The following is a 24,093-nucleotide window of genomic DNA, read 5'->3' on the forward strand; positions in this document are numbered from 1 at the left end:
TATGAGGGGGCGCACGCACCCCCCCCCCACCCCCGTAGTTACGCCACTGCTTTTGGGTGAAATAATTGGACAGATTTCTTGAATTCTAACAAAAAAGCAAGACAATCTTTTCATCGCGGGAATTATGATCATGTGGGGTGGGGCAAATGGTGCGCTTGCCTTCCAATATTTTTATGGAGGCAACATTTTTGTTTTATTTCAAAAGCAAGAAAATTTCTCATTTCGGGAATTATTAATTATGGGGGGGGGGCAAAATTAAAATATGCTTGCCCCTCCAAAATTTTATGGGGGTAACTTTTTGTTTTCGGTCCAAAATAAAAGATAAGAAAATCTTCTCGTCTCTGGGAATTATGGAGGGGGGGGGGGTATAAGTGCTCGGTATCGTAGGGATGTACAGTACGGTCGATAAATAGTAAACACTGTAGAATACTAATAGATATGTATAAAATCAGTGCTGCCAGAACCAGGGGTGCGAATTGATTTTTTTTTTGTGTGTGTGTGTGTGTTGTGTGTGTTTCCCTGGTGCAAAATATGAAAAAAAAATAGAAAAGAGTAATTATTTAGCGTCCGGCATTGAGGTCGCTCGCAGACTGATTTTTTTTTTTTTTTTTTTTTTTAAGGATCTGAAGGGGGGTGCGTTCGCACCCAACGCACCCCCCCTGGTGACGCCCAGAAAAGTCAAGTTCGGCTAGGTTAACCCATTTCACTTATTTTCAGTCCTCACGCAAAATCAGTGTGTGCGACTTTATGTTCGTCGGTGCACGGTCACATCAATTATAGAAACAAAAGCAACAGATACCTCACTGCTTGGTACCACAGAGTCAGTCTTTCCACCCTGGAACTCAAAGTAGCAGCATTTCACCCTGAAGCTTGAAAGAAGTGCATACTGGAAATCCATTTGATCAAGTCTCCTTCCATTGAGGAATGACACTGAGAATCTTCAATGACAAGTTCAGGTCTGAATCTATTAAAGAAAAATAATAATAATAAGTGACATATTGAGGGAAAATACAGATTAGATACTGCCATCACGAATTCACGATCTTTTTTTTGTGAAAGAAAATAAATATTCGTCACGATACAGTCTTCACAATCGAGATGTAATAACCGAAGATTGAAATTAATGCTGAAATATATCTCCACGCTTTTTTCTTGTCACAGATATGCTAACTCATTTCTAAAAAAAAATCAATAAATCCAAATATAATAACTAGCTTCCAGGGTGTCTATGCATTACAAAAGAAAACGATAGCCATGTTCTGAAGAAATCATGAGGTTCATATCGACTATTGTAATGTTTCAAATCACTATAGTGTGGTTCATTGATTTTGCCACGCTCTTTTCCCAAGTATTCTAACATATCTATTCGTCAAACTTGTGTTAAAGTATGTGACCAGTCACTAGTGAAAGAATACAGGAAAGTAGTTTGAATTTAACTGCAAAATACGAGAGATCAGAACCCAGTGGTTGATGAGTCAGCTCGTTAAGTTCGGCATTTCGAATAACATTTTTCTCGATTCCCGTTCTCTATCGTCTGCTGCTGTCTCCCGTCCGTCTCTTTGACAGTGCAATATTCTTCTTGTGAGAGTTAGGGTAAGGAACACAGCAAACTTTTACATATAATTTCAGAAACAATTGGATAGATAGAACATTAACATAGATGGTATCGTTAAGTACGAGGAGGACAAAGAGCATGCAGTATCCGCACAACATCGAATAAGATAACTCTACCATTTCATTTCATTTTTATTTCAATTTATTTTCATATTTCTCACATATATCACAATAAAGTATATAAATACGAAAATTATACAAAACATAATTTAGATGAGACTTCATCGGAATGTACAGAAGTTTGATTTGGTATAAACACAAGGTCTGTATGCATGCGAATTAAACTGTGGTCATGATGCGAAAAAAAAATATGATGGGGCCTGCGTAAAAGCATTAGCTTGTACAGCCGCAGGTCCCGTGAGTAATGAGATTAGGGGAAGTTTAAAATGCGGATGTTTTTAAGACAAACTATAACTGGAGTGAGGAAACCGATTAAAACAAACAAAACAAAAAAATCCAAATCAAATATATGTCACTAAATAAAAATACAGAAAGGTCACATGTTGCAGCAGTATAACCTACTACTAGGATATTGGTAGAACAACAACTGGGGTTGCAGATATTCAAGGGGTGTGTTGCAGAGTATAGAAAATGGCGTTACTGTATGACATAAATACATAAGTAGAAGGTGGAATGATAATGAGATTTGTCGTGAATGTAAACAATACCGTGTACTAGGGAAATAAAGCTCAGGAGTAACATTCAGTATGGGTCGTAAAACCAAGCATTCCGTGTGACCATAGCAGAGACTCCAACCCCAAGCACCTTCTGATCTGGAGATTCTCCCTCCCGAAACCCCTAGCAAACGGGAGACTCCAACTTGATGTGTGCGAAGCGCGAAGTTCCTAGGGTTCTAGGTGTTCTCTGGTGCTATCTAAGGCTTATTTTTTCAACATACGATAGCAATAAGTAAGAAATCCTTTCCACCGGGAGACACAGAGCCAGGGCGGGAGAAATCAAATCTCAAACGGGAGAACGGGAGATTTTGCAAATATGGGCTTTCGGCGGGAGATCTCCCGTCGAAAACGGGAGAGTTGGAGTCTCTGCCATAGTAACCGACAGCTGTCACGCGCGAGAATTTCGATAACCGAGTGGAACAATAGGTGCATGAAGAGCGCAATAGGCAGACTGATCAAAAATAGTGTTCATGGTTAGGATCTCGCCGGACTGCTAATAAGGGATAGACAAGGGGTAACAGAAAGAGCAACAAGAACTATACACTATGCATGCCGTAGCTGCTAAGAAGATATTGCTTCAGTTTTCGTTCGAATGAGGTTAAAGTGGTACAACTTACAAGTTCCGTCGGGAGTTCGTTCCAATATTTGGGCCCAGTGAACATAATGGTTTTTTTTTTCGCGAAAATTGTTCGGGTACGTGGAAGACGACATGCGTAACGTTGACGAGTTGGATAATCATGGACTGTATAATTTCTGGTAAACATTTGAGAATATACGTCCATCGTCAACACCACGTCATTCTCACCCTAATACCCCTTTTACAGATATTTTTTTTTTCACTTTTCTGTTCGGTTTCATTTATTGGTTTGACCTATGTTATCCCAGGGATCATCATGATTTCAAGAATGCTAATTCTTCTAACAGAGGTTTTCCCAATAAATGGGAAAAAATCCCGGAGACCAAAAAGGCATCACATGTAGAAAAATAAATTATGTATAGGCTCTTCTTCCTGATGATGTCACCTCACATGATGACGTCATTCACACCCTAATACCCCTTTAACAGTCACTTTTTTCACTTTTCTGTTCGGTTTCATTTTTGGTCTGACCTATGTTATCCCAGGGATTATCATGATTTCAAGAACTCTCATTTTACTATCAGAGGTTTTCCCAATAAATGGGAAAAAAATCCCGGACACCGAAAAGGCATCACATGTAGAAAATATAAATTATGTATAGGCTCTTCTTCCTGATGATGTCACCTCACATGACGACGTCATTCTCACCCTAATACCCTTTTAACAGTCATTTTTTTTTCACTTTTCTGTTCGGTTTCATTTTTTGTCTGACCTATGTTATCCAAGGGATTATCATGATTTCAAGAATGCTAATTCTTCTATCAGAGGTTTTCCCAACAAATGGGGAAAAAATCCCGGACACCAAAAAGGCATCACTTGTAGAAAATATAAATTATGTATAGGCTCTTCTTCCTGATGATGTCACGTCACATGATGACGTCATTCTCACCCTAATACCCCTTTAATAGTCATTTTTCCCCAATTTTCTGTTCGGTTTCATTTTTGGTCTGACCTATGTTTTCCCAGGGATTATCATGATTTCAAGTATGATTGTTCTACTATCAGAGGCTTTCCCAATATTAATAATGGGAAAACATCCCGGACACCGAAAATACATCACACGTAGAAAATATAAATTATGTATAGGCTCTTCTTTCTGATGATGTTACCTCACATGATGATGCTGAGTCAACGGCTGTTGAGAAGAACTTTTCAGGCCAGAAGTCGCATGTCAGAGTAAAGCTAGATAGACTTGGCAATGTACACACCCATCGGGCCAATTCTCCTCCCATTGAGGAGTGGTATTTAAAATCTCTGTCACTGCTTTGAAAATGCAATTTTAGATCGTCAGTCTGTAGAAACGCAGAGAAAGGAAATAAAACATGGCATTAAAAAATTATATCACAGAGAATAACAGAATAATACAAATTCAACATATGAGATGATTGCTATCGTCATTCTTTCGTCCATACTTTTTTTTAGAGAGAGAGAGGGAGAGAGAAAAAGTTTTCATTTCATATTTTTTGTTTTTGTTTTCCGTTTGTTGTTTTTTTTGCTTTTGCCTTTTTTTTTTGGGGGGGGGTGGGGGGGGGGGTGTAGTCGTACGTTGAGTAACCCTTACCTGAAAGGCATGCTGGCAGAGGTTTGACAGAAATCTAAATAGTGGAATATTATCCAAATTGTATGGTGATAAGCAAGAACATAACGAAACGCCCTTTAGTGTGAATTTTCTGAAATCTTTCCCTGCGTACAGACTTAATGTAGACAACTTGTAACAAATAATAGGTTTACGTAGAAATGTTTTTATAACGTCTAGGAAAACAGCATATCTCTGTCACTCTCAAGTCAATCCAACAATGTTATTAATGATTGGTGTTTTCAACCCCTATTATAATGTTATTACAAATGCTTCGGTGAGCTCCGACCGCCACCTACAAAGAACATATATATTGATATGCGAAATAAAAAAAATAATAGTAAAAAGAAGCATATTGAAAGCGGTGCAGTTTTGGGTTGTCCATACGTTTTCCATTTGCCGAAATGACCATACACATTATATTTATGATACTAATACCAGAGGTAACTTATATAGAAACGAAAGCTACAGATATCTGACAGGTTGGTACCATACTATCGGTCTTTCCACCCTGGAACTCAAAGTAGCAGCATTTCACCCGAAAGCTTGAAAGAAGTGGCATAGTGGAAATCCATTTGGTCTAGTCTCCTTCCATTGAGGAATGACACTGGGAATCTTCAATTGACAAGTTCAGATTCTGAATCTAGCAAAAAATGATAATAAAGTGACACACTGAGGGAAAATACAGATTAGATATACTGTCATCACGAATTCAGGATCTTTTTGTGAAGACAAAATAAATATTCGTCACAATACAGTCTTCACAATCGAGATTGTAATAACCGAAGATTGAAAAACATGTTGAAAAATGTCTTCACGCTTTTTTCTTGTCACAGATATGCTAACTCATTTCTACAAAAAAAGAGAAAATCAATAAATCCAAATATAATAATCATCTTCCAAGGTGTCTATGCATTACAAAAGAAAAAGATAGCCATGTTGTGAAGATATCATGACGTTCATATCGATTATTGTAATGGTTCAAAGCACTACAGTGCGGTTGTCAATTTTTCCACGCTCTTTTCCCAACTATTCTAACATGTCTTTTCGTCAAATTTGTGTTGAAGTATGTGACCAGTCATTAGTGAAAGAATACAAGAAAGGAGTTTGAATTTAACTGCAAAATACGAAAGATCAGAACCCAGTGTTTAATGAGTCAGCTCGTTAAAGTTCGGCATTTCGAATAAAATTTTCCTTGATTCCCGTTCTCTATCGTCTGCTGTCTCCCGTCCTTCTCTTTGACAGTGCAATTATGAGGCACATCTCTCGTTTGAAGAAGCTACACCCCTGTAGACAATGCCAGTGTATATCTTGGCAATCAAGGACTTAAAAACCAAAGATATAAAACACCTGTTTCTTGACCCTGGCCTAATCTAAGCATCAGTCACCGCCACAGGGGGGGGGGGGGGCACCCGCGAGAGGAGGAGATTGTTTTGGTTTTGGCATGGGCTATGTAGCTCCATGGTGCGTGTATGTGTCGACAAACTTCTACAATGCTCTCCTTATTCCTGTATTTTCGTTATTTATGGGTTAAAATTTTTTCGTTCGAAATTCAAAACGGATGACTACAGAATTTCTCAATAGAATATAAAATCTAAAACTTTAGAAAGAATAGAGGAGGACAAAGAGCATGCACTATACGAAAAACATCGAATAAGATAACTCTGCCATCGTCAACACCACATCATTCTCAACCTAATACCCCTTTTACAATCATTTTTTTTTTTTTTTTTGAGGGGTGGTCACTTTTCTGTTCGGTTTCATTTTTGGTCTGACCTATTTTATCCCAGGGATTACTATAATTTCAGGAATGCTATTTCTTCTATCAGAAGTTTTCCCAATACTTTGGGGGAAAAATCCCGGACACCGAAAAGGCATTACATGTAGAAAATATATATTATGTATAGGCTCTTCTTCCTGATGATATCACCTCACATGATGACGTCATTCTCACCCTAATACCCCTTTTACAGGCATTTTTTCACTTTTCTGTTCGGTTTCATTTTTAGTCAGACCTACGTTATCCTAGAGATTATTATGATTTCAAGAATTCTCATTCTACTATCAGAGGTTTTCCCAATAATTGGGGAAAAAATCCCGCACACCGAAAGGGCATCACATGTAGAAAATATAAATTATGTATAGGCTCTTCTTCCTGATGTCACCTCACATGATGACGTCATTCTCACCCTAATACCCCTTTTACAGTCATTTTTTTTTCATTTTTCTATTCGGTTTCATTTTTGGTCTGACATATGTTTTCCCAGAGATTATTATGATTTCAAGAATTCTCATTCTACTATCAGAGGTTTTCCCAATAAATGGGAAAAAAAATCCCGGACACCGAAAAGGCATCACATGTAGAAAATATAAATTATGTACAGGCTCTTCTTCCTGATGATGTTACCTCACATGATGATGCTGAGCCAACGGCTGTTGAGAAGAAATTTTCAGGCCAGAAGTCGCATGTCAGAGTAAAGCTCGAAAGACTTGGCAATGTACACACCCATCGGGCCAATTCTCCTCCCATAGAGGAGTGGTATTTAAAATCTCTGTCACTGCTTTGAAAATGCAACTTCAGATCGTCAGTCTGTAGAAACGCAGAGAAATGAAGTAAAACATGACATTAAGAAAACAATATCACATTGAATAACAGAATACAAATATAACATATGAGATTAAAGCTATCGTCGTTCTTTCGTCCATAATTATTTTCTTTTTCTTTGGAAAGACAGAGAGGGAGAGAGAGAGAAAAAGTGTTTTTTATTTTTTATTAATTTGTTATTTATTTATTTACTTGGGGGGGGGGGGGGGGTTCGTAATCGTACGTTGAGTAAACCTTACCTGAAAGGCATACCGGTAGAGGTTTGACAACAATCTAAATAGTGGAATATTATCCAAAATTTATGACAATAAGCAAGAACAAAGCCCAAAGCCCACTAACGTGAATTTTCTGAAATTTTACCCTATGTACAGACTTAATGTAGCCAACGTGTATCAAATGATAGGTTTCCGTAGAAATGATTTTAGAACTAGTAGCGAAACACTCTCAAGTCAATCCAACAATGTTATTGGTGATTGCTCTTTTTAAATCCCTATTATTATGTAATTACAAATAATTTTAAAGGTTTCTATGATCATTATGTTAGCTCCGACCATCCCTTACTACAAAGAACATACATATTATAATATTATGTGAAATAAAAAAAAAGTAATAGGAAAAACAGCCTTATTGAAAGTGGTTTAGTTTTGGGTTGTCCGTACTTTTTCCTTTTGCCGAAATGACCACATAATGATACACATAACATTATGATATCAATACCAGATGTAACTTTTATCGAAACAAAAGCAACAGATATCTGACAGTTTGGTACCATGGTAGCGGTCTTTCCACCCTGGAGCTCAAAGTAGCAGCATTTCACCCGAAAGCTTGTAAGACGTGGCATACTTGAAATCCATTTGGTCACGTCTCCTTCCATTGAGGATTGCCACTGAGCATCTTCAATTGACAGCTTCAGATTCTGAATCTATAAAAAGGAATAAACATATAAACGAACTATTTGGGCAGATATGTAACAAAAATTGGTCGGGATGCTCACATCCGGCGGAAAGTATGTAAATTTGCATATAAGGGTATTTTGGGGCGCTGATTAAAAAAAAAAAAAATGCCGGGTCCAAGAGATCTGACCATCATAAAATAGATTTAAAGAAAAAGTCCACCTTCATATGTGACCGTGCACCTCAAAACGAACATAAAGTCGCACACGCTGATTTTGCGTGAGGACTGAAAATAAGTGAAATGGGTCAACCCAGCCGAACTTGATATTTTCTGAAAGAGCGGGTCTTCTTTTACATCATGCTAAAATTTGGTATCATAAAACGGGCAGGAAAGTGTGTTCTTTTAGCAGTTTATCTCGAACATTGTTGGTAGAATAGTGTGATTAGGTGTGTTTTTAGAATCCCTTTTTCATTTTTGAAAAACCTTGTCCACACTCTTCACTTCCAACTCTAATAACTTTTGAAAGGATAGTGCTACTGCTTTGAAAGTTATGGTTATCAATTATGGACAGACTGTGTTAATGAGGCATGCTTAATTTCAGTTTAATCTGATACTTTCTTAATTGTTGTTACTCTGGTGGTTTACTTCCTGTTTTTTGTCCCATTCATCGCACAGCCAGCAAGGTTTGGTAAAGATTAAGCGCTTGAATAGACACTGTACTTCAGAGCCTCTTTTCTCAGTTGACACTTTTCCTGAGTTTGTGCATTCTTTCCAATATTTAGATAGGTTAGGGGAGTCCATTTGATTTGAGTTATACGTCATTTTAAAGCTTAAAATCTGCTCTTTCAGAATATGGTCTTAACTAAAAATTCATGTCTGGCGACATTTTGTTTGTTTTGAGGTGCAGAGTCACATATACATAAGGATTGAGAGAATGCAGCAATATTAGTAGAACACATCAGTGAAAGTTTGAGGAAAATTGGACAATCCGTTCAAAAGTTGCAAATATTTCAATTATCTGCGCAGTCACTGCTGGAAGAGAAGACTACTACAGTGTATGATGTCACTATATAAGGAAAATAAAAAGAGAATTTCACAAAACTTTACTTTTTGAATAAAGTGCACATTTCTTCGACTTGCTACTGATGTATGTTGAGGGTAGTATTATTCCCCCTGCCTTCTGAAAGAGAGAAGTAGAGTGTTCTTTTGTTATGCGAGAAAAATGGAAATATGTTGAATTTTCTTTATTCTTTCTTTATATCGTTGTACTCATGTGACATCACAAGCTTTAGTAGTCTTTTCATCCAGCCGTGACAGAGCAGAAACTTCAAAAATTCATAACTTTTGAACGGATTGTCCGATTTTGCTCAAAATCTCACTGATGTGTTCTACTATATTGCTGCATTCACTCAGCCCACATGTCTATGAAGGTGAACTTGTCCTTTAAAGAGCCCTATCTTCAGTTCTGAATAACCTGTAGCACCAAGATTTGGTACACAAGAGCGTTTTTTTTTTTAATTTGATGTGTCTGACAAACATCGAATGGCCGCCATTTTGAAATCCGATATGGCCGCCTCGACGAAGTGTTCAAATTCCCGCGCGCTCAATCAGGTAGCCTAAAGCTACGGTCACAAAGCTTGGTACGAATGTCACTGTTCATACGAATTCTGGAGTTCGTAGAGATTCGTAGATGGGGCACAGATTCTTACGGCCTTCTTACTAATTTCGTACGAACTCTCTTTAATTCGCAAGAACAACTAAAAACCTTTTAGAGAAACAAAATGATTTTCATTGATACAATGACCGTAGAATTCGTACGTTTTTCATAAGAATGCTTTGGGTAAAGGCTCGGTCACAAATGCCTTTACGAACTGCTACGAACGCCGTACGAACGATTTTTTAGACAATTTCGTAAGATCTTCTTAAGGCTGTAAGAATCAAGAGTTCGTAGACCGTTCTTAGACCGTTCGTAAATTCGTAGCCTGGTCGATGGTCTTGTCCAAGATTTTTTTTTTAAAACTTCGTACGAAATCCTCTCTTCGTAAGACGACCGTATGAACGTGGTACGAACATTGTAAGAACAACGCAAGATTTTGTAGGGTCGAGAGACAATTCAAGAAGCCTTGAATTCTTACGATGATTGTAAGAACGCCTTAATGCCCCAGTCACACAGTGCTTTACGATGGATTACGTCCGCCGCGGATAGATACGAATGAGTGGACGCAGAGGGACGCAGCGTGGACGCAGGCATCCGCAGGGACGTATGTAGACGTAATTGTCCGTAACTCATCCGTAAAGAATCGCAAAATGACGGCGCCAAGCCTGCGAAATTTTGAAATGTTCAAAATTTTGCAGAGGAACTCCACGGATGCAGACTTACGCAAGTAACCGTAACCAAACGTATCTATCCGTAACTGAACGTAACTATACGTAGCTAGGACGCAGACCATCCGCAAACAAATTTACCTCCCGTCCGTTTGCGTTCGCTTACGTCCTCCGCAAGTATCCAAAATTGACCGCAAGTTAACGCATCACCACACGTACGTCCGCTTACGGACATTTACGGGCATTTACGGGCATTTACGGATGCTACGGACAATTGCGTCCTATGACGTTTTCCATTTTTCACTCCCAACACCAAGTGCCCTGCCTTTCAACTAGCTTGATGGGCCACTATACATTCAACAGGCTCCCTCAATATTCCACGTGCTCCCTTCTGACTATCGCCATGGACAGACGTGAATTGGCGAAGATCTACTTGGCACTGCAGACCCTTGAAGACGTTGAATTGAGGACGGCCTACCTGGTGGCACGGTACCTGGACGTCACCAACCATCGGAAACCTCGCACAGTGTGGGTTTGGAATTGGCTCACTCTACGACCGGAGCATGGTGCCTACAGTCAATTGCTGGATATGTTGAGGCTTGAGGATGTCGTGTCCTTTAAGAACTTTCTTCGCCTGAGTCCAGAACTCTTCGCTGAGATGCGGGACCGTCTCACTCCGCGTCTGCGCAAGTATGACACCTGGTGGCGGAAGTCCTTAGAGGTTGGACTCAAGCTTGCCATCACCTTGCGCTATGTAGCCACTGGGGACTCCTACCATTCTCTCATGTACATGTTCTACGTTCCGCACAACAGTATCTCTATCATTGTTCGAGAAGTGTGTACAGCCATATGTGAAGAGTATGGTGATGAAACCATCTCGAACCTCACAACCCCAGAGGAGTGGGAGGAGATAGCCAACCGCTTCGGTGCCCGGTGGAATTTCCACAACACCATCGGTGCTCTTGATGGCAAGCACATCCGCATCAGGTGCCCCCCAAACAGCGGCTCAGAATATTTCAACTATAAGGGATTTTTCTCTGTAGCTTTACTGGCTTTAGTCGACGCTGACTACAGGTGGGCTATAGATTATTACCCGTTAACACCATGACATCATCCTAACACCATTGTTACGAATCTACTTAGTGGTAGAGATATCATAATGCATTGTATGTTGCTTTAATATGTGCATGTATACAGATTGACCAGATTAGTGGAGAAAGTTCTAATTTTAAAGCTGCTGTTACTTTGATAATTATAGCAATGTTCATAGACATGAGAATGAAATTGGAGCGTTGTGCTTGAACATACGAGCATCTTCTATTTTTTTATTATAAACTAATAGTATGTGATTAACAAAATGTTAATTAGCATTGCTAATATATGTCTTTGTTGCACAAAAAGTTATTTTAACCGATTAATCTAATGAAATCAAAGACTCGTAGTGATTCACCGTGTCATTTTTGCTTTGATTATCAAAACTAGCAACAACTTGTCATTAAATCTTATAAAACAATCCCCCATATTATCACTTTCATTACATATAAATACATATTACAAATGAGGATTTTTCCATAAAGCTTTGTCCCATAAAAATGATACCAGCTTGATTTGAAAATTTTGAAATTGAATATTGGATGTTATGTCCACTTTATTTTCGAATTATCCAGGTTCCGATGGGTGGACATTGGTGCCCCTGGTGCCGCCTCCGATGCCCAGATTTGGAACCGGTCCACCCTCAAGGAAGCTGTTGATGAAAACCTTGGTCTACCAAAACCACAACCCCTGCCAGGAACTGACAGGCCGGTCCCTTGCTTCATCATTGCAGACAGTGCCTTTGCTCTGAAGACCACCCTCATGAAGCCGTTCTGTGCTAGAGAGCTCAGTCATGAAGAAAGGATTTTCAATTACAGATTGTCCAGCGTGGTTGAAAATGCTTTTGGCATATTGGCGAGCCGTTTCCGCTGCATGCTGACACAGATGCTCCAGAGGCCGGAAACAGTCACTAATATTGTGATGGCATGCGTTATTTTGCAGAACATCTTGAGGCAGCGCATTCCCGGGGAACAGAACCAGTTGTTTGACCGTGAGGACGCTCAGCGCAACATCATCCCAGGGGAGTGGCGACAGGACACCAACATGCAAGACATGGAACAGAGACTCGTGGGAAACCACACTACCCGTGTTGCCAAGATGCAGCGCATGTACCTGAAGGAATACTACAACACAGTCGGAGCTGTGGGGTGGCAGAACCGCATGGTGGAGTTATGAAGTTTCTCCCACATTGGTCACTTTAGGTTGCACCTACAGACGACACCGGTTGACTCTTTGCGCTGAACTTGATATTTCTTCTGCACTCTTTGAACGTATGTCACTCAAAAGACGTCAATATTTTTTGTAGGGGTAGGGTGACAGCGTTTTATTTACTTTTCTGATTGGGGAGGGTGTGGGACAGCGATATATGAAATGAGAACGAATTTAGTATTTCTCTAAAGTCCTAAAAACTTCAAACTCCATGGAATGCGTTTTAAATTTCTTATAATCATTGTATCTCGTTGGGGGATGGTGGTGTTCTTAAAGTCCAACTGTTTTTGGTTTCTGTTAAATCTGGAAATTCATTAAGTATTACTGAACTACATGTATAACAGTCTCCTTAACACAACCCAGTAAATCATGAACATTCTTACCGAAAACGTAGTTTGTGTATTCCATGTCTGTAAATCATTATTGTCTTACTCTATTGTTTAACTTATCGATCTATATTGTATTTTGTTTGTGGTATAATTATGTCATGTATTCTGCGCCTTAATGATGTATATTCACATTTGAGTCGCACAAATAAAAATCAAACTTCCAAATTCAAATTTTCACTTTCTTTTATTGCTGTAAAACAAATCGAAGGAATACGGAAAGTCTTGTACGTGACATAAATACATGTACAGGTTTTCCAGTTTACAATATAAGACAGTTCAATATGTGATAAGTTTGCTGTTTATAACACATATTTCTTTCATTTTTTTTCAAAAAATATTTTTGGGTTTGAGGGACAAAAATCCAATCCGTTTATCATGAAACCCCACTTTTTTCGAGGAGGGGATCAATATTTGCAATATTCTATGCATGTCACCTAGTTGGATATAATGTTCTGTCCCAGCGAATGAAATGATCTTTTGCACATATGTAACCGCCGACTCTCCGGCATGAAAAAAAAAAAAAAAAAAACATTACTTATACCATTATAAGATACTCCTTCTTCGTAAAACTTGACAAAAGAAAGGTATTGTTTGAAGCTAAATTTCTTCTGAAGGGCTGAGGTTATGGGACCAGGATTAGAGTTAAGATTATCATTACCCTAATCCTATATCCTAATTATACCCCAAATCTTTGTCCTGTATCCTTGCCCAAATGATCCTATTGCTAGCCCCTACCCTTACCTTACAAATTTGACTAAGAAAATGTACCAGAAAAGAAAGTAGCACCAAACACCTGCAAAAGAATGTGAAAGCATTCATTTTAAATGCTCAACGTCAACTAAGCTTTGATCTGCTTTATTCTTGCTCCTCGTCTAGAAGTCTTATATATGACATACTTGGATACTATCATGAAAGAGCCTGACCATTCATACAGTAGATCCTTAAAAAAAAATCTGATCGGTATTTTCCTTGATCCTTATTAAACACTCTCGTTATCCTTGCTTCTACACACCAGATTTTACGTTGTTGCCAATGTCCTGTAATTCGGTGGCACTGATGTTCATGCCACCCCCTAGAAGATTGCTGAATGAACTGTCTGAGGCGACAGACCTGACTTGCGCATCTCCGCCCTGCTGCGACGTGTCCAGATCCGCTGCCGAGGGCACTATTGAATGCTAAGAAATCCTCCGAGCCTGTGAAAGTAGTGGATGCTGAATGGCATCTGGAGACCTCTGGAGAACTCGTGGGCACTTGAGGGATAACAAATGTGGCAGGCGTGGTGACTGTGCTTGTTGCAGCTGCTGATGGTCCAATGATGGTCTGTACAAGTGGGGGTTTGACAACCCGCACCATCCTGGTGTGCACTGGTGGAACTCCCAGAGCAGCTGGAGCTGTGGCCCTGGGTTGATCAAACAGTGCCATCTGTTGCGGGGTGAAAGTAGTCTGGCCCTCCGGAAATAAGTATGTCTGCTCTGGCCGCTGATACTCGTACTGCCACTGTGCTAAGCCCATACGCATCGGAGACTGGGAAAAAAAAAAGAAAATTAAATGTTCAAGTTTATTCCGTTTTTCGACAATAAAAAATAACATAACATACATCACTCTTTCTTCAGTGAAAGAAATCGTATAAAAACAAACAAACAAAGTGAGTTTAACAGAGTAAAACAGTACTTGTATACTTACAGTAAAGACACATTACAATGCCTGAAGTAAATTGAGTTAAAGTGGAATATCAACGTACACAAGGCGAAAAAACGGAGGGACCCACTGAACAGACGAAACTTGTAGAGTGTGGGCCCCTCGGGACAGAAAGAATCAGTGAAAATATTGGTAACAATCGGCATCAGAACAGCAACTGAAAATGTCTGAAGCAACAACAGCGAAAATAATTGTAACAGCACAAAAGAAAAAAATAGAGATAGAACAAATGTTTAGAAACATTGACAACATAGAAATAGAAATGGAAGCCCATAAATAGACAGAAAAGGAAAAAACACATAATGACAGCACTAACATATAAACATATATATGTTGTGAAAAAGGCTTCATAATCACGTGAGTAATGGTGTCAGGCAAGTCAGTGTCAGTCACATAATATGTTTGCATAATGTGTCTTTGTGTGTTTGTGTGTGTCTGTATTTGTGTGTGCGTTTGTGTGTGCGAGTGTCCGTAATTCATTAAAAGAGGACAGTGTAATGTATACTAACAGGCGTACAAGATTTCTCGAACGCCTGCTGAAGCTGATGTGCTACAACCTGTTGGCCCAGGGAGGTACTCTGCTGTGTCCGAGCTGTGTGTTGAGGTATGGTTGCTTGGACGCGTTCTAAATCTCTGGATTTACGCTGGTACTTGTCCAGGACCTTATTGATTTCAAACCGGCAGTCAAGCCACAGAGAGTCGTGGATGGTAGGCAATACGAAATAAAGATACTGTCCAAATGAGCTCTTCTCTCTTGATCTCGGAGAGCTTTGACCGTGTTGACCCCTTCCAACATCCAGCATCGCCTGAATTTATTGTAGAACCTTGCTGCATAGTCGCTTTCATCTCCCGCAATATTTCCGACTGCTCTTCATCCTTCTTGCTCTTTTTCGTCTTCTTTTGCGTCTTCTTTTTGATTGGAGCACTGCAAAAATACAAACGATGACAAATGATAAGCAAGCAAAATGGTTAAAGGTACTGTGTACCATTGGGAGCAGTGATTTAACAATGTTCGAGATATCACATTTGATGCATATGTGTAGGTCAGTTTTATCACAAAAAATCTTACCAACAACATGAACTTTGACCCTATGAAAGAAGGAACACCGGGGTCAGCACATCCAAAATCTAAATTATTGTAGATTATCAAAGTAAACCCCATACCGAATTTGAACAAAATCCGATAACAAATGTGACTCTAGAACGCACACAAACTACCCACAAAAATATAACATTTCACCCTATTAAAGACAGAACATTGGGAGGAGCATCACCCAAAGTTATAGGTGTGGAGATATTACCAAAATAAACCTCCATAAAAACATGAATAATAAAAAAAAAAATCCGTCAAGGTATGTGGCCACTAGAATGCACACACGAATGTGACACAGCTGCGTCAAGCCGAAGATAACACGAGTAAGAAATGAAGGAAGGAAAGAACGAGAGAAAAAACAAAGTATACTAGAACCTACAGGGTGACAGATGCTTTCGATGAATGGGCCTCCTGTCCTTCTCCTTCTTCCTCCTCCTCCTCCTCTGCTTCCTCCTCCTCTTCTTCTTTTTCTTCGCCATCACCATCTGGCGTCTGGATCGGGGGTCTCATGTGATCGGGGTGCTGAAAATAAAGGAGAAACAAAAGGCACTTCATTGGATTTATTTCTGTTTCTGAATTTCTGTCAAAACAAACAAACAAACAAACAAACAAACAAATAAATGAATAGATATTTGAAGAGTTTGTTTGCAAAAACCGATAAGTCCATACTTGCCAAATGGAGATATTTGCGATTAAAGGTCAAGAAAAATACAGAGAATAATAAGAAAAGTTTTGCTTCTTTTGACTATAACTTCAAAAATGCACCTTTATAATAGTGAACAATATATCATTTAAAAGGTATTACTTTGAACTTTATGACAGACACCGTACTTCAAAATCTTCAAAAATTGACTTTTTTGTGAACAAACTCTTCATTTGTTCTACTAACACGTATGTAAACAGTCTATTCTACAATGGCAGCATGAAAGAAATGGAAGAGATTATACCTTGAGATCATAGAGTTCTGGCTTCCTGGTGAGCCAGTCCTGGAGATCATCTAGTTGTTCATTACTGAGATGGCAGGATGGCTCTTTCGGTTTCTTCCTTCTCTGAATTTGTACAGGGAACTCCTTCTTATCAGCCTCCTCCTGGGTCACGTTCTGCGCCTCATTTTCTACGATCATCTGCTGAGCCTCCTCTCTTGCCATATTACTCACTTCCTCGTGGGCCGCTTCTTGCGCCAACTTCATGGCCTCCTCGCTCGCCTCCTCGTGTGCCTCGTGTGTCTCCTCGTGCGTCTCCTCGTAGGCCTCCTCGTGGGCCTCCTCGTGGGCCTCCTCATGTGTCTCCTCGTGCGTCTCCTCGTACGCCTCATCGTGGGCCTCGTGTGATACGCTCTCTGCCTCGTTGGCCTCATCTTTGGTCAACCTTTGGGCCTTCATGATCGCTTGGTCATTTGTCTCGTCTGTGAAATGAAGAGAATAAACAAGATTAGTGAGATGAATATGAAAAAAAAGTGAACGAAACTGGGCATGAAATTTAAAATTGAAGTAAAAATCACGAAGAAATCTTGCAGTATAAAGCTACATTAACCCTACTAAGCCCAATAAAATATAAAGGAATACATAGGAAAAATGTAAGAAACATAATTTCTTTATCCCCATTTTATATGTCTTATTGTAGACCAATCATTTTCACATTTGTCACAGATTATAACCAAGTGGAATCCTATTATTTGTTATGGCTGAAATTTCTCAAGGTCACCACATGGAGGCGCTATTCATGTCAACATAATAATACATTATGACACCTGAGGTGACCTGATGTATTATTATGACATTTCATATTTGCATAATAGTGGAATTTCAACATTGCAAATTGATAATATGATAAAATAATGATATTAGAGGCATAACTTGGGTAAGGAAATAAAAATAACACAAAATAGAAGGGCAATCTTTCGAAAGTATTATCGCTTTCAATTTTCTCTATTACATCTATTGTTGTATGCCTTTGTCACATAAAAACACAAGAAATAATAAGAAATACTTTCCGGGACCATCATTACTTCAAATTTTGCTCCTTCAACAAATTTCAGCCAAGAAGCACCCATTTTATCCACTGTAATGCTGTTAAATAAAATGGGAACAGAAAAAAAAGATGCAAAATCTGACTGACATGGTTGTCAGTTTATGGTTGCCATGGCAACCAGCAACATCAAATATAGCTAAATTATATATCAAATGTTTGCAATAAGATTTTATGAAAAGTCACCAAATTTGGTTGAAATCGGATAAAGGGCGAAGGAGTGGCCAATGAAAATCTCGTGGGGGGGGGGGGGGCACAATGTATCCCCTTGGGCTTTATGGGGTTAAAAGCACGTGGAGCTTACCGTGACATGTGAGTTTCCGCCCACCGTGCCTGCATACTTTGCTTGGTCCTCCATCAGTTGTTGGTGTTTCCTCCTCCATCCCTGACTCATCTTTGGACGACTGTTTCCTCATTGTCCACTTCAGCCGCCCCCTAGCCCTACTACCTTGCTTCTTGACGGGAAACTTTGGTGCCATGACTAGCAGAATTCACTGACTGAACAGGGATCACAGGGGAAAACCACGTTGTCAATAATTAGTCATTGCACTTTGTAACTATCCGTAACTATCCGCAAATATTCGTAACTCTCCGCAAATATTCGTAACTCTCCGCAAATGTTGGGAAGTATTCGGATGTTTACGCAAGTCGAAAGATCAACTTACGTATCAATTCGTAAGATCATCCGCAAGTGGACGCAAGTATCCACATCTGGTCGTATCTGTCCGCATCGCCCGCATTTCTTCGCGTATGTTATGTAATATTTTTCTGGTGACGGCAAGGGATCCGCGGCAGTCCGCAGAAAAAATGACTTTTTTTGGACGTAACGTCGGACGCAGAGCATTATGTGACTGGGGCTTTAGTCGTTTAAAGAGGGCTCTTACGTCTTTCGTAAGAACGCCTTACGGACAGATATTCGTACGGCGTACTTACGAACAACTCTTCGAGTTTGTAAGGCGTTCGTAAGGGACTCGTAAGGAGTAGATACATAATTTGTACAACTGTTAAGTTTTAGGGGGTATAAAGCGCGAAGTTCAAATCCTCACTCTGTTCTAGGCGTTCGACCAGAAAGCATCTCTGCTAAATATGGGACCAAAAGGGAAGGCAAATCAGAGGGAAAAGGGGAAGTTGAAGAAAAGAAAGGAGGGAAATGAGGGGAAGGAGCGAGAAGAGGAGGGTTGGAGAAAAAAATCTCCTCCTCCTCTATTTCTAGATGCACTTGCAGTTATATTCTTCTTGGCACTACTCCCATCTTGAAGTATAAAACTTTCAACTTCGACAGCGTCTTTTTAACAACCCGACAAAATATAAACAAAAAATGGTGAAATCATCTTACGAATGACTTGAGAGGGACGTGAGTTGCAGGTACGCCCAATTTACGACAAAAAGAAATCGTAGGATGCCCGTAAGTCTGACGAAAGAATAACTCAAGGCATTCTTACGAAAAACGTACGAATTCTACGACCATTATATAACTGAAAATCATCTCGTTTCTATAAAGGGCCGTTCACATTGGAGCGGTTTCGCGGCAGCGGCAGCGGCAACGGTTTGCCACTACTCTCTGGCGCAGCGGCACGCTATTTACACTAGAGCGGTTTGCCGCGCGTAATATGCAAATTAAATTGTCCCCTTGGACACCTGCAGTTAACTAGTAATCAATTACATAATATGCACATGTATATCGTGAATACATTCCCCTGGGTCTGAGACTTAACAAAATCACTTTTCCAAAATGAAACTTACAATCAAAGATATCAAGGATTCGTTTCATGCAAGAAGACTATTGGACAATCAGTACCGGAATCTCAGCTTTTCAACTTTTTGCTTTAAAAAAAAAATCAACACAGACTGTTCAAGGAAACTGCAAAATATTCCTTTTGTTACTGATATGCACGCAGAAATCAGAGCTGCCAAGTGTCCCGCATTCTGAGTGAGACTCAAGCATTTAGGGGTTGTCTCACGATCTCACGCATGGCACCCATTTTGCTCACGCATCGGGCAAAGTTTGCAATTTGGGCCATTAATAAGGAGCATAACTCAAAGGATTAAACTGATAGTTACAATTGAAGATATATCTTCCTTTTGTCTTCGAAAATAAGTAAAAAATAGTCACATAAGTATGCACCTGATCGATACGTTAAGAGGTAAAAAATGAAAAAGCTCCCTACCGTAGGAGGCCACGGGGGAGGGGACCCCTCCCACACCCTCGCTTGCGCGCACATTCGCTCGCCGAGATGCCGAGTCACGAAAATCTCACTCATAACAATTTTTTGAACTTGGCATCCCTGAGAAATTGTGTCGGACGACTGTTTTACACGTATAGTGAAATGCACATACATAAAAGGTGCGCATCCAACGCCACAATATCTCAAATGTAAACTGCGAAGGTGACCTTGTATGTGTGTGTGTTTGTTTTTTTGTTGTTGTTTTTTATCTTTTTTTAATTACTCAGCATCTAAAGTAATACTAGAAATGTCTTATCTTACTTCGTGCTGATGTGAATACACTGTTTCTACTACTTTTTTTTTCCTGGTGTCGGCGAAGTAGCCAACTGTATGAAAGATGAGCTCTTTACCAACACCCCCCTCCCAAAAAACAAAACAAAACAAAACAAGCAACAACAATAAACAGCAACATACTTCTTTACTTGTCATTCCAATCTTTACCGATAAACTCTACAGATGAAATGTAAATGTGTGATTTGATATCTGTCCCACTTCATACTCTTTCTGGAAAGGTGAGGGGAAGTCACCGTCAATAGGATATTCTGCCACGGATAAGAATTAGGTAATATGCCTACCATTCACACTCCTACTCAAACGTACTTTAGACCTACGTGTGCAGAGTATAATGTGGTTCACAACTGGACCATAATAAAGTCGCCCACATACTCCTAGCTATGGGAAAACCAGGAAAGCATTTTTCACTCTCCAAAATGTTAGTGTTATGCATGGGGGAGAAATTCACGGCGGTTTTGCGTCCCCTTAGACAAAAAACAAAAAAAAACATTAAACACACACACACAAACAAACAGTCTTTCATAATCACAGTTTGGATTTCAAATTCACACATCTGTACTAAACCACCAAATGACGGCTCTCAGAAATCTGGAAAGAATTTTAACAGACAGTGGATTTCCAAGGCATACACACAACTGTTAGAATATATACGTTCTCATTTGATGTGATCTAATATGGCAGCCTGTTGCTGAAATAAAATACAGTGTATATGCATACTGTTCACATTTGCGAAGGGAAGTAATATTATTCTGTTTTTCAACACAGCTAGCACATTGACAAGTAAAAGGAAAATTCACAATGGTCTGACACTGTATGAGCAACTATGTAAATCTAAATGGATACGCATGAGATGTCAAAACAATATAGTAATGGTAATAGATTTTGTGAATGATGAAAGTATGATAATTAACACCAATGTAATTTGCATCTTGGACCTAATTTCTATAAACATAGATATTCTCATCTCTTACAACTGAAAAATAATTCAATTCAGTGCAAATTCCTGGCAGAAATGCATACATCACAACATAAGACAAATCAGTTGTTTACATTTCATCTTTCAAACCTCAAAAAGTATTAGGGCCCACATGCACTTTTGTAGAACAGGAATAATGAAGGAGAGAATAGGATTGAGAGAAGAGAGCAGTACAGAGTTCATGAAATAAAGTGAGCAGGAAAGAGTGGATACTTGGAGGTGGATGAGACTTGAGATTTACAATGATTTGGACACATACTGTTGTTACAAAGACAAACACAAGAAAATCAGGATAAGCAAAGGAATATATGTACAACAAAAATGGTCACCTCAGTGCTTACATGGTTCAATTTAACATCTAGTCAGATTAACAAAATCATGTAACAAACAGAATAGCAACGTATTATGCATTTAATGCCATGATCTGATATGAGTTATCTGACATTGTGTACTAACTTAATGCAAGCACAGTACAAACTGAGTGCTCAAAATTATACAATACATGTAATGTAATACACCCTACATATATTCGATGCCATATCAATATTTATAGATTTGGGTTTCAAGGTAAACTTGCAGCTTTCAAAAATTGTAGTGACATTCACCAGGTACACTCTAAAGTGCTTGCTCTACTGTCAATTATTTTACTCATTGCCCTGCAGCATAGTACAATATTGCATCCATATTCCATTGTGAAATACACACATGTATCAGGTACTATGTAGGTAAGTGTGCACAGTAAAAAGGTGGAATTTTATCACATGTTTGAACAGTGTGTTAGTTGCTACTGCCAATGCAAGGAAGTCTTGTGTTGTGGGCCTGTATATGCAATCAGATTTCGAGTTTTCCATAGAATTTGTTTCATAACCATGGCAGCACATTAATTACACATTTACCTGCGACATATGCCAAATTCTAGATCGACTGCTAAAAAAATCAAAAGATTTGTTGTAACTTGGGTTGGAAACAGGTGCAAGCATGGTTAACAATAGTGTTGACAGATATTTGGGCCAGGTGAGGTCAGTTAGAACTAGTTTCTATGGCAATGTCACGGTTTGGTGCTCTATACATCCCTTGTCAACTTGTACACACTATGTGAGGGTGTGGTGTGTAATAATGGAATTAGCAGCTTATCAATTCATAGGTGCTTGTCTACATAATCATTTAAGTGAAACTAACTCCTTGAAAAGTGAATACATGTTTCAAAGAAGCACTGATCACTAACAGTATCAATATAGATGTACCTTATCATTCATACTTGGTACAGGTGTATAGTCAAAATGCAACAATATCCGAATGGCAAATGACTTGTGAAAGAACATGGTCACTGTTATATGAGGAGACCACAATCAAAGGTCAGTGCCTATTTCCCTATAACATTGTAAATACTTCTCAAACAACTGCTGTTTTATTTATTCAGACTTGATATGGGGAGGGTGCAGACGAATAGATGGTTACATTATGGTTGACTTGGCAAATTTAGAAACTAAGGGATGGATGCCAAAGTTACAAATCCTCCTTGTTTGTACAGGAGTCCCTCTAAAAAATGGTCTCACTGCCATGCAATTTGGCCAGTAGTTGAGATTTAGAACGAAGATCAACTTGAAGGCAAGATCAGCTGCAGCCACAATGCCTTGACAAGACTGTGTCCTGTGCTCCACAACTGCAGATACATGTACCAGAAGAGGGTTTAATTTGCTTTCTCCAATAAGAAGGATGAAGTGCTCTGACTGCGTATGTTCTGTGTCCACCACAAATGAGCAGTTTAAACAGTCCTACTTGGAAGAACGAAAAAAGCAAGCATTATTATGAAAACAGTGTAAACATTTTGAAGACATATTGATGAGCATTATGTTACGCTTTTAAACACATGATATATCCAGTAATTTTGTATCATATATTCATTAGCAACTCCAGCAAACTAGGAGCAAGAGTGACCAAGATTAAAAGGTCATGCTTTAAGGCTGAAAATCTTCTATGTACATACACGAGTGAGTCAAACATGATATCTGGAAACAGGGGGCAAAATTGTTTCAGAAGGGGGAGGGGAGGTAGTACAGGCCTGTTAGAAAGCTACAGATCACAACAAAACAATTTACACCTCTGGCCTTAGTCATGGTGCTATTTTTTTTCATGTTTAGTTTAATTAAAAACTAGAACTATTTTTGCAAAGAAGTGTAACTTTGTCTAAAGTCAGATCTTTTGGGACCACTCCCCTCCCCCCCCCCCCAAAAAAAAAATAATAAATAAAGTGACAGGCAACTTTACATTCAAAGTTACATATGACTTGCATTTTTCATGTCCTCCGAAACTGATTATATTGGCATGGGCCAATTACTTGACCTAGGCATCTATGGCACACTATAATATACACTAAAATAATGATTTTCCGAATGTTGGATTTTGTCATTCGCGTCCTTCGCAAATCGTTCGCGTGCTCCGTGAAATCCCACCCTTTAGTTCTAGGTGACACACAAAATATGTACCTGTGTTGTAATTGGAATTATCAGGTACAGTACATGTACCATCACTTCCCAAATAAAGGGTTGGGTTTTTTTTCCTCCCACAGGAGTAATGTCAAGTTCTGAACAATGGTTATGGAATACATGTACCTAGAATGTCAATCTTTTGAACAATGCACTTTCAGTTAGAAAAAAGCTGAAACTCACAGCTTTCCAGTCAATGAGTGAGCTCGCATGTCAAAGCCTGGTCAGGGATGCACCCTCCTTTGCATGGTCTTTCCGCATCCGCTGAATAGGAG

The 24,093-nt window shown here is 39.2% G+C and overlaps 1 long non-coding RNA gene across 1 annotated transcript in view; it reads right to left on the bottom strand.

Annotated features, from left to right (window-relative positions):
- Positions 1–6,882: 6,882 nt before the first annotated feature.
- The window catches only part of LOC139723122 (uncharacterized), a 39,043-nt gene continuing 21,832 nt past the window's right edge, over positions 6,883–24,093 (bottom strand). Inside the window, exons 2-3 of the long non-coding RNA XR_011710328.1 lie at positions 7,879–8,031; positions 6,883–7,094 (exon numbers count right to left, since the gene is read on the bottom strand). This is a non-coding gene — a long non-coding RNA (uncharacterized lncRNA). The remainder of the gene's footprint in view (positions 7,095–7,878; positions 8,032–24,093) is intronic.

The sequence above is a fragment of the Diadema antillarum genome, unplaced genomic scaffold, assembly GCF_040938485.1.
Source record: "Diadema antillarum isolate AM-2024a unplaced genomic scaffold, OU_Dant_1.0 scf00000181, whole genome shotgun sequence".
NCBI classification, from domain to species: Eukaryota; Metazoa; Echinodermata; class Echinoidea; order Diadematoida; family Diadematidae; genus Diadema; species Diadema antillarum.